Source organism: Nothoprocta perdicaria, unplaced genomic scaffold (genome assembly GCF_003342845.1).
Source record: "Nothoprocta perdicaria isolate Ctin4 unplaced genomic scaffold, notPer1 scaffold_45, whole genome shotgun sequence".
In the NCBI taxonomy this organism is placed as follows: Eukaryota; Metazoa; Chordata; class Aves; order Tinamiformes; family Tinamidae; genus Nothoprocta; species Nothoprocta perdicaria.
The window spans coordinates 542,288-554,663 of NW_020455699.1; the positions used below are offsets into that span (position 1 = coordinate 542,288).

The window sequence follows — 12,376 nt, forward strand, 5'->3', positions numbered from 1 at the left end:
CCCATTCCCACATGCCAGCCTGAGCGGTGGTGCTGCCGGAGCGGCTAAACCCCATTCCCACATGCCAGCCTGAGCGGTGGTGCTGCCGGAGCGGCGCCTCACGGCCCCTGCCGTGACGCTGATGCCCACACTGCTTTACAGCCGGACTGCGGCAGATGAGACGCTCCCCAGCTGGTGATTTGAAGCTCATCCTCCGGCCCCGTTCCCTCCGCAAGGGAGCCGGTTTTGCCACCAAGGCCCCTGGGCACCCTGGGTTCCGTGGTTCGGAAGCCCCCGTTCCAGCGTGCGCTCCTGACCCACGCTCACGGACCACAGGCCTGTCTCGGGTGCCCTTCTCCCACAGAGGGGTCCCGTGCTCGCGTTTCCACACACAATGCCAGCASTTTCTGTCACACACCCAGCTGCTCCTGCTGCATCTGCTGGCCGTGGGATTTCCCATTGGATGACTCCAGCAAAAGCCCAGGCACCAGGTGGAGCAGAGAACAGTGCTCAGTGATCCCCTCCCCTCTGAACAGGCACCGGAGAGGGAAGGCCAAGGTRAAACTTGCTCAGCTGAACCTGATCGGCATCTCATTTAGTCATCACTCTAATAGATACCCATTGGCGCTCACTAAAACTAGTACCGTGCCTTAATTTTAGCAGCTGACCCGTGCAGTGGGTCCCAATTAAAATGGTGGGTTTTTTTGAAGCCTTGTGTGTGCTGACTCGTGTGTAGTGTTGTGGGCTGCAAGGCATGACTCAAGACATTTGCCTGGTTTTTCCTCAGCTAGTTGGTTCTCTTTGCTTCTGAGCAAAAACCAAGCGAGTTAATGTGCTAAAGCTTTAGGAGTTAGCCTCTGAGTCTTYGTCCCATGAGTGGTTGATACATTTCACACTCATGTTCTTCTTTAAGTATCAGAGCAGAACTGAAACTTTACGGTTTCCTGTGTTATTATATATGTCAGTGCGCTGGGCGCATGCATACTTTCTCTGTTGGTATACTAAGTTGCTGAGAATTCAGAATTATGAATCAGCATTGCATCATMACATACTAAGTGTATTTGACTCACTACTGAATTAAGATTTACTGTAGAAGCAGCAAAATCCAAAGATATGTTGATTTGTTGCAGTAGTTACAGTATAGACTGTAGAAAACTGTCACTGCAGCTGTGTTGCAAAGTAGTTCATGTTTTCACCTAAGTAACAGGGGGAAAATGCCACCTTCAAATATACCACATAGAATTCAAACAGTTAAAAACCAAAATTTTGAAGATTCACTGTAGCATTTCACTCAATTTTTTTCACCGCTAGTTGCCTGTTCAATATTTATCTGYTCTTAAGTTGTATTTTCTATGCTGGTACTAGTGCTTCTGAATGTTAGATGTTCAGAGGTATATGATAAAAATGGAAAAAAGGTTTCTCTTAAAGCATGTATAAGGCCATACTAGTACTCTCCAGAACTCTGAAATAAATATTTTAGGCTGTGAGTTGGGTAGGGGAATGGGCCTGTAAGGGATAAAGCTCTCTTTCTGTTCCAGATGGATGCAAGTTGCMAGGAGATTGTTGACAGAAATGTAGGAAAAGATGGAGCAGTAACTAAGTTCTGCACGTGGGAGAAGAAAAATATTACACGTAAGACTTTATTTTCTCAGAGCATTTCAGTCCAAGTAATACTTTTCGTATCAGGAGGGACGTGCAATGAGTTGGAAGGACAATAAAGAAAAGATGGCCTGGTTCTGTGGCTCCTTGTAATACCTTTATTGACAGTGGATAAGCTGGCTGGTACTACCTGTTGTACTACTCAAGAGGAACACACTCTTCACACTCATTTTTTTCTCTCTCAGCAGAAATGTTGGGGTTAGGGGAGTGACTTCTCTGTGTTTGGAAATTTAAGTGTATGTTATCCATGTAGGAAATACTTGTATGGATCGGGGGGAGCACCAAGAGAGAAGAAATGTCATGTGGACTCTTACTAGCACCGAACAGATTTAAAAACAGCAGACGGGGTCTGTTTTATGTTATCTTGGAAAGGTTATGCATAGTGGTGATGCAGCTAAATATTTTTTGGAAGAAGATTAAGTGATATTTAAAGAGAAATATCTTTAAGAAAGACAGCAATTTAATATGTTCATGAAAATTCAGCTTTACATGGAAATGGGTTTTTTTCTGACCCTAAAGGGTCTGTATGTTCTTTTCCTAAGGAGTTTGAAGTTGTGACTATCAAACTGAAAGTTGACAGAAGTTAGACAAGCAATAGGGTTTGTACTAACTGAAAAGAAAGAAGTCTTTTTAAAGAATCTAGTAAATAATATATTAATGGTTTTGTGGTCGTCTTTTTTTTTTTTTTCTGATTGAATTATTCACATCTCTCTGGAAGAATTTGTAGGTCTCTGCAGACTGTTGTTAGAGGCAGACTGAATACGGTCTACTGAAAATCACACTGAATTCACTGTGGGTTTGCATGGGCAGTTTCAATACAGGGGAAAARGCAAAATCAGGAGGATCTGCAAAAGAAGACCATTATTTCCTGTTCCTTCCTCCTTAGGCATGAATAATTTGTTCCCATCTTCAATTGCTGCTGATTTGAAAACTGTTATCATTTCTCCCCTCAGTCTTCTTTCCTCTAGACTAAACAACCCCAACTCCTTCAATCTTTCCATATGGGTCAAATATTAGAGGAGGCGTCATCTGGCTATGTAGTTTTTAGTTGAAATATTACGTTTATCCTTAAATGTGTGTGGAAGTTAACGAATAAGCACATTTTGTCATTTCTCAAGAGTTTTTTAAATTGATCAAGTGATATGAGGATATTGTGACAAAAAAACTAAAATACATTTGAACTATCTTGTGTTTGTAATATGGTTCACAGGATGTTCTGCATTTTAGTTCTAGCAGAYGTGCATTATTTTGGTGCTTGGTTGTCTTTGGAAATAATCAACCTTTTAAAAGAATAATTTGCCACTGTTYGACATCCTTCAATTTAAGTAATAGTATCTTTAATGAGGTGTTTCATTGCTTCTGACGGCCTCTTTACAATTTAAAGTGGGTATGGGAGAGAGATATATTAAGCGTATAGCATCTGACAGGTTTTGATTTCTGGTAGTGCTAGCATTGGCAGTAATTCTAGCACTTCCTTTCAGCACTGTGGCATTTTAGTGAGCTGTGATTTATTGTGGTGATATAGGAATATTTCACATCCAAACTGCTCTACTATATAATGTTGTACAGGTAAAAAGAACTTGGGGCATGACATATGTAATAATAATGCTTTATAGTTCTGAAGGCACCTTCATCAACATTAACTGCTTGACAGCTGCCAGGGTAGAACTTGAAGTGCTGTGCTGTAGGGTTGCTGTACTAAGCTCTTATTTTTGTGTTCCCTCTCTGTTTATTTAATTTTGCAGCCTGAAAACACTAAAAGTGTCCTTACCTTATTGCCTTTACCAGGCATAATCTTGCCCCATATTAATTCACAGTGCCTTTTTTGTTGACAAAATATAATCATATGCTTAAAGACAAAGTTTACTCCTGTAATGACTAAGAAAAGGCATCACTTTATGTTATTTACGGTCTGTATTATAAGAATAAAAGCTATAAAATATGAAGACCATTGTGACTGTATATAATGCTAAGAAACCACAGTAAAAAATGAAAATAGCTGTGGGTACAAAAACTGTAAGTCATAATATATGGCCTTCATGAATAATGAAGAAAGAAGTTTATGGGGAGTTTTGTTTGTATTTTTTGTCTTTTCCTTTATGTGACTTCAGAAAGATGGAGTGTATCATACGTGCTGTCTCTTATATTAAATCACTTGTAAAATGGCTTAGACTCCTCCTGTCAGCTAGTGCACTTATGGGAAATAAATGTGTCCTATGCTCCGGATAAGTGTCTTCCTTTCGGTGAATAGTTCTTAAGCTTTTTAAATTTTGTATCCAAACACAATTTGAAGTGTCACCCTTTCCACTCTAATGGTCAAAGTATTTATTTAGGTGATACCAGCAATGTGTTTTAAAAATATTGCAGCTGGAGCCAGGAAGGATTTTGCTTTGAGCAAATTTGTTTACAGGATATCAGAGCTATCTGTACTTGCACATCGCCCAGTAGTGAGCATTTAGCACATAGTCATTCATTTGATTTCTGTCTTTCATATAGTCTGCAGTCATGTACATAAGCAGGGAAAAATCTGCAGCAGTGAAGACCGGCTATAGAGAAGTGTTCAGTCCTGTTTATTTTCGTGGCCAAAATAAGGCTAGAACTTTGTCATACCATCTGAAAATCTGGGTTTAGTTTCTCTGGTTGTTTCTTATAAAGATTCCAGTTCTATAGACATTTCTGCTGTCCTTTAATTGTGGTTTCACTTCTTTAGAACTACTCCATCTAAAGTTAATATGAAAGTGTTGGGAAATTGAGCTTTTATCAATAACTATAAGTTCCAGTAATCAATACTTTTAGTTTGATCATATGTAAAGATAGGCAGCCTGCGTGCTGGGTTTGAGAGAAATGGAGAACTTCTGCCTTGAAAATGCAAGTAGGAAGATTAAGAAAGTTGAGAAACTGCAACCCATAACATGTATGTGGTGAAAATCAATCCATCATTGCTGTTTACATATAGTGTGTTTAATTATAATGTTACATTATTTTTATTTTTGAATAAGGAAGAGATARGAGAGGGAGGAAGGGGAAAGAGTGGCACAGGGGAACCTCACCAACTGCTTAGGAGGAAAAAAGTACCACTTGGAGAGGACTAACAGTCTTTTAGAAATCAGAAGGCAAGTGGATGCAGTTGGTTCCCACCTTTCAAATATCAAAGACTGTACTAGTGAAGAGGAAATCTAGCAACTCTCCAAGATGGAAGTGTCAGTGTGTGATTTCCTAGGGAGGTTTTGCTTTATGAACCATAAAGGAAATGACCAGATGGTTAGAGAAAAAGTGATAACGTTTAGAAAATATCTGAGAATCTGGAACTGTGAAGAGGGCTCCATCAAAGAAATATTTAAAGGGAAAAAAGAGAGTGATGGCTTGTTTCAAGCTGAGCGAAAGGTGAGGACATATGATTTTTCACTCTTCTGCTCRCTCTGGAGCCTGCTGTGCTGACAAAAGTACAATGTTAGCTTCATTTGTACAGGAAATACAGCTTAGAAGATACTATGGGGATAGGTAGGTGTAATTTCAGTGTCCTCCTTAAAGTTCAGTATTGTTATCGCCATGCTAAAAGTAGTATCTGGACAAGGCCCCATTTATCTAGTAGGTTCCTAATCTGTAAGCTKCAGTGTAACAGAAAAGATAAATTTATTTACTGTCTTACAGTAAATGTATGCTCAGAAATGTATGCTCTGTATGCTCAGAAATGTATCTTATGCTTCCTACAAAGATTTAGGGGAAGTTCTTCACATCTGTTAACTTTGAAAGAGATCACATATTTTTTAAATAYAGTTGCTTGCGTACACTTGACTTGAACACCACCCTATTTGCTGAGCGTTCCAGGCCCATTGTGCATGTTCCGTTTTGAAAATACTGTAAAAAGAAGTAAAGATAATATTTTAATAAAATTCTTGTGTTCTCTGTAGAGATGTTGCTAACCAGATCACATTTCACACTGAAAARTACATACCATGATCCTTTATCTATGCAAAGTCAGTTTTTACAAGATTTTGTACATTAAACTTCTTTAACATGGTRTGTACATTTCATTTAGGAATAAGTCAGGCGCTAGAAAGTTCTAGAAAGATCTAGTTCCTCTGGTKCTGCTTACAAGAATCACAGAATCAGGGAATGGCTGAGGTTGGAARGGACCTCTAGAGATGATCTAGTCCAACCCCCTGCTCCAGCAGGGACACCCAGAGCACRGGGCACAGGGCGGCATCCAGGCGGGTTTGGGAGATCTCCAGAGAAGGAGACTCCACAGCCTCCCTGGGCAGCCTGTGCCAGGGCTCTGGCACCCTCACAGGGAAGAAGTTCCTCCTCACATGGAGATGGAACTTTCTGTGTTTCAACTTGTACCCATTGACTCTTGTCCTGTCACTGGCCACCACCTAGATGAGTCTGGCCGCTTCCTCCCTACATTCTCCCCTCAGGTACTTATACATATCAATAAGATCCCCTCTCAACTTTTTTTTTTCTTTTTCTCCAGGCTAAATTGGCCCAGCTCACTTAACCTTTCCTCGTACAAAAGATGCTCCAGTCCCTTAATCACCTTTGTCACTCTCTGCAGGACCCTCTCCAGAAGCTCCATGTCCCTCTTGTCCTGGGGAGCCCAGAACTGCCCCCAGTACTCCAGGTTTGGCCTCCCCAGAGCTGAGCAGAGGGGCAGGATCCCCTCCCTYSACCTGCTGCCAACATCCTCCTGATGCAGCCAGGATCCCATTGGCCTTCTTGGCCACGAGGGCACTGCTGCCTCATGGSTAACTTGGTGTCAACCAGGACTCCCAAAGAATGGCAAGTGTTTGACTGTATTCAAGCACATATAATTGGTAACTATTTTCCCTTGGTGCCTGTAGGTTGGATAGAGTTAAGATGGAGTATATCAAGTGACGTACCGTGGTCTTTGTTAAAAATGACTGTGTGTCTCTATCTAAAACACACTTTGGTTTCCTGGAAAAAACCCCCGGTGTCCTGACTAGTGTGATACAATCCCTCTGGGCACACTGACATTGCGGTGGGGTTGGTATGAGTGTGACTATGTCATACAAATGATGGTCAGAGAAGCTGTTCTTCTTTCCCTGACCATTATCTGTGCAAAGTTGATTCTCTCTATTCTAAGTAATTTCTTTTATTAAAAACAAACTAGTGTGTTTTACACATTCTGCATTTTGTGCCCTGCAGCTTGCTACAGCAGTCACTTCCATCTTTCATCATAGGGTTTTCAGTAGCTTTAAAAATGAATAGTAGTGTCAATGTGTTATATTTGAGAAAGTTATTCTAGATCATTTGAAAACAGCTCTGATTCACAATTTCTAAGAATTGTGCTGGTGGCAATGAGGGAAGTCAAGTGCTTAGAGGTGCCTAAATGAGCTCTTCACTGAACTTGCATTATCCAAAGAAATACTCAGCAGCCTGAAATTATGGAAATCTTTTATTTTAAACACTGTGTTCACTTTTGGGAGTGGACCTTTCAGCCATTGAGATATTTTTCAGAATTTTTGTTTTAGACTTTACAGGCTTAGACTACTGGAAAAGAGTGGCATTTTAAAGATCTTTAAAAAACATCAACAACAAATCCCCTAAGCCCTAAAGTCTATGCAAAACATTTTAAGACAAGAACTCCCRACAAAATACATTTTCTATACATAATGCATGGCAATGCAATTGTCTGGAACGACTTACCTAATTTGCTCGAAGTGCTGCCACTTTTCAATATTTAATACTTCAGAATTTGATGCTGATGACATGTTTTTTCATTCACTGTGTGTTTTTCCTATGAAGCAAGGCTGCTAACTCTTCAGCAGCTGTAACTGACTGTATTTGTTCTTAATATATTGTTACTAAATATATTTTGTTCTACTGGTGGATGATTTTATATTCCGTGCATGTGAAGCACTGTAACTTGCAGAGTTATAAGTGTGCACAAAGGGTTTTGAAATAAGGAGCTCTAGGATCAGATATGTTAGTACATTTACTGTGAAATGGTTTGGGAAATATGATTCATTTCATGTTTTGTATGCTGAAATGCTTAGTATAATTATTTTACCTTTATATACAGTTATTTCTTCAGTCTTTAGTCTGAAAATAGTTTCCTGGATGTTGTATTTTATCTGGATGTGTACCTTAATTATGTAGGATTTTGGATGACAAATCTCTGGGAGTTTTGATTGTCAAAAAACTTCTGCAAAGGTTTGGATGATGTGATGAATGAAAGCATCCTGTTTATTTCATTCAATCCATTAAATTTGAGGTACYTCTCATAAAGGGCATGAAAGCCTTATGATACTTTCATCTTCCTGTTCAAAATAGATCTTTGGAGATTCAAATCAAATTMCACAGATTACCTGGAAATTCTGCATTACGTGGAAGCTGATTTACTCTAATGTCCATTTTTAYGTATCTTAAAATTTGTCCCCTTTTTTTTTTTCAGAAGAAACAGAGTAGAAGCAGAGCAGATGTTTCTTTGATCGTGTCTAGGGATATGTCAATGGTATTCTTAGAAACAGAGAGATTTTGGCTTGGCAAACAAGCGGTGGCATTTTTCTCCTCATTAAAACTTCAGATTGATAAAGTCCATGTACTGCGCTGTTGCAAAATGCTGAGGCTTTTTTAAACATTAACATTTTTATCATTTCATTGGCACTGCAGACTTATGAGGGAACTCATTTTTACAGATCTCTTCCTTCACTTCTTTCCTTCCATCAACCTGACAAGTGAGAAAAAAGTCACCCGTAAGACTGCCAGTTGTGGCTGCTGCTCAGKGCAGAGGATTACAGTGAATCCTTACGATTTGGTACTAGAAAAGCTTTTTCCTTCTTGGGGCTGTGCCCCGTCTCTCTGCTGGTTGACAGAAGACCCAGCGCCGCCTTAGATTTAGCCGTGTTCTGTGTCAGAATTGTCTGACTTGAGACAGCATAGCCAGGGAAGTGACAGCTTTATATGCTCCCCTTTGTAGGAGAGCTTAGTGGTGCTGTAAATCCGGAGTTTATTCACAACTGTTGTGCTAATACATTGCTATAAAATCCAACCGGTATATCATATGACGTGCAAACTACTGTTTTCACACTTAAGACAGCAATCTGCAAATTTAAACCAGTAAATCGTCTTGAACACAAAGACAAAATTGGTACTTGTTTCATAAACACATTGGCTATGTATATTATGGCTAATGCTGCAAATGTTCCCCCAGAGGATAAACACTGTCATCCATAACTAAAGTGTTGTCTTTTAATGACATGGTTCATAAATAACATTGTCATTAGGAAATTAGGTTTAAACTATTTAGGAAAGCAAAAGGGGTACTGGAAATGTAAATTAGAGCTTGGATCTTTCTCTAGCACCAGCGCAAACTCGGTTCTTCAAGGCAGTGTTCGCCTCTCTTGGAGCAGGGTTTTCAAAAGCACACGAACAGCACATTTGTGAAGACTTCCAGCAGGGGTGTCCTTGTTGGCTGACCTTCTCTTCTCTCTGTCTTCTGCCTGTGGTGCTTCCCCGTTAATTGCGTTTTCTGTCTGAGTAGGATTCTTACATTTTGTAGTGTTTGAGGCAGCCTGTAAGGAGCAACTTGGCTGAGGATGTTTTTGTAGGGAGACTATCCCTGTCTACATGTGGAGTTTTCTGCCAGAAGGTGGGAGAGGTAGAAAAGACACTTCACAGCCAAGATCTGATTAAATGAAGCTGATCCATAGCTCTTACCAGTTTAAAGTGGTACTGTGATCCGTGCCTCTTTCTTCAGATCTGGAGAAAGTCATTGTGTGAGCAATTGTGTACCAWTTGTGAGCAACTGAGCTTGTGTAGCTCAGTCATTGCTACACAGAGATCAGCAGCTTAGTTGCAGGCCCCGTTAGGATCCCTAATTTTCAAAAGCTACCTCTGGGGAAGAAAGCGACAAGTCTTCACCGGAGCTGCTTCCAGCAGTGCAAGGGCAGCTGTGCCTCGTGCCTCTTTGTTGCAGTGGATGCAATTGTTGCTGCTGCTAAGTTATCCGAATGCTGACAAGAAATCAGGTGCACTGAGCTCAACCCGAATTACAGCAAGGCAAAATTGGTGCTGGCTTGTAATAAGATGCTTTCAATACCTGGCTGAGATACTTTTTCCTGACTTTAAACCAACCTCTGTGTCATTGTGTGACATCTTCTCTGATGCAGCATAATCAGGTAGCATCACTATCTACAAATACTGCCTCATTTAACTTTTAGATTCCTTGGAAACTTTGTCTCTTCCAGCTGGAAAAGGACCTGGTAAAGGAATCATTGAATTTTGTTGAGATTTTAAACAGGTCTCAGCAGCTTCAAGTGAAGCTGCCTTGCTGAGGCTATAATTAGCCCATCAGTCACAGAGCTCCTACCCAAGTTTGCATCTAATTTTTCAGACTAGATCTTCTTCAATGTCTTAAATTGGCTGAGTAAAATGAATGAGGTAGAAAGCTGACCATTTTCCCTAATCCAGTGCTTTTGTTACCTCCTAATCTTACCTTTCTATATGCAATAATGTCAGGTTTGCAAAATCAAACTTAATAGAAAGTATATTCTTTGGAAAAGTGTTTTCCTAGGTATCTGATGTTACAAAAGCTAGAGAGATGCTTTGAAAATGAATGTTTAAGCTCCTGACATGAGTAATCCCAGCTGCTCTCCGTGTCACTGTGCAGGTAGTCGCCGTGTGCCAGATTCAGGATAAACGATGAAAGTTAGTTAAATTGTGCGCTTGTTTCTAGCATTGGAATCCATTAAGTAGTTGCAGATTGTCTGTATTTTGTTTTCTGAATAACAAATGTATTTGGAATCTTGTTTCAAAGTAATATCTCATTTCAAAATAGTAGAATTGCTTTTTAACCCTTTGTTACCTAAGGAAATGTTTTCCAAAATTGAAGTGGAGAGCAAGAAAATGTCTGGTCAGTACTTCAGTATATTTCCACAGAGTGCTGCTATTTCACATGTGCACAAAATCAACACCCTTAGAATAATTATACTTCCTTTCTCCTATCTCCTACTTTCCTAGCTGCCATTTAAAATATTTCTTTTTTCCTTGCRCACACTCATTGTTTACTCTTTCCTTGGGTTGTCTTTCTTAATAAACATTTTAAATCTGCTGCAGTTGTTGCGTCCTAATACGTACAGACAAAATATGTACCTCCAGAAAAAGTTATGACTCTCTCAGAGCTGAGAAATGATTGTGTGCAATTATAGATAATTATGGATCATAAGTTATTTAGTGTATAACTAAGACTATTAGCCCTGACAGCTTGATAAGGGAGCGGAACACAGTCTGTAACCTGACATGAGCCAGCCCAGCATCAGGAATAGCAAGCAGGCTCCATATGAGCGGACCATATAAAGAGGAGGAAAGGCTGCTTGGGCTGTTGCAGCCATCTCTGGCACAGACCTTGAGCATTGTGTAAAAGCTCAGAAGCTGTGGTGGTAGTTCTGTTGCTCTCATAAGAGTGCTTAGCATTTCGATATTTGATTTTGAGAATGAAATAGGAATTTTACAGGTTAGGCCTGGTAAGTAYTGTGAGGAACTTTGAAAGAAAACCTCATAGAAAGTAGCTGTAAATGCACGTGAAAGAAGAGTGAGCAAACAAGTAGAGGTGCTGAGTGTCTGGCATGACTTCAGGTGTCATCAAAGCTGCCACTGAGCTCAGGAGATTTTAGATCACTAGAAATCTGGTGGCAAGGGCCGCTTGGGGAGTCTAGTTCAGGCTGTTACTGCTCCAACTCCAGAAAAGGTTCTATTCAGCTATGTTAAATCTTGTGTACTTAAGAGACTGCATGATTTCTGGCCCTGTCTTACAAGGCACATGATAAATTCAGGCAGCCTTGGAGAACAGATTTACTCTAAATTACCCGGAAATAAGAGAATAATTAGAATGATGCTAGTTCATTTTCATGTCCTAGCTACAAAGCTGAAACAGTGAAATGGCAAGAAAAGGAATAGTGAAAAGATGGTAAGCAGATAATTTTTATCTGAAGGATGTTTTCTTTCACCAAGAAGTGGCCAAAGAGCAAAAATGGAAAAGATAGAAGAAAAAAGCAAGGCCAAATTGCACTTGAAAATAAAAACTTTTAATGCTATTCTCTACTTGCTTTCTCATTTGAAGGCTTGAAAGTGTGATATGAAAGTTTCTAGGTGACAACACACAACCTTGTTGGCTGCTTTCCAAGCTCAGATAGGAGTAAGTTTCAGAAGAGATGATGTAAAATCAAATTCTAGCGACTAGGTATAGTTGAGATGCTTTCAGGAGGAAACGTGTTCAAAATATTTCAATAATGAAATTGTTCTTTATTTCCAAGGATTATTGGCATGAAACTTGCAGTCATATCCTTTTTTTTTTCCACTAATATAAGTGATTATATTTTTTTTATTTCTGTGATACACACTTTTACTTAATTCACTTTGCTCACATATGAAAGACATAGGAGTAGCACTATTGGACTTGGAGGAACACATGGAGAAAATGGGTGAAATCCTCTTGGTGACATTGGTGTACCATTTGGACACCAAAGGATCGTTTCAGCACAAGCCCTAAAGTAGATATATCAGAAGTTGCAAGTCCTGTCTGAATGTGATTAATTTGCCAGTCACCTAAAAAATATTAAGAGCTGTCATGCTGTCTGACAGGAGATGAGTACACCAGATATGAAGCTGGTTTGGGAGTTCACATGTCCTTCCTTCCTTCCTTCCTTCCTTCCTTCCTTCCTTCCTTCCTTCCTTCCTTCCTTCCTTCCTTCCTTCCTTCCTTCCTTCCTTCCTTCCT

The 12,376-nt window shown here is 39.9% G+C and overlaps 1 protein-coding gene across 1 annotated transcript in view; it reads right to left on the bottom strand.

The window, feature by feature from the left end:
• Positions 1-12,376, bottom strand: part of PPIC (peptidylprolyl isomerase C) — a 30,371-nt gene that overhangs the window by 6,829 nt on the left and 11,166 nt on the right. The gene's annotated exons all lie outside the window — the stretch shown is intronic.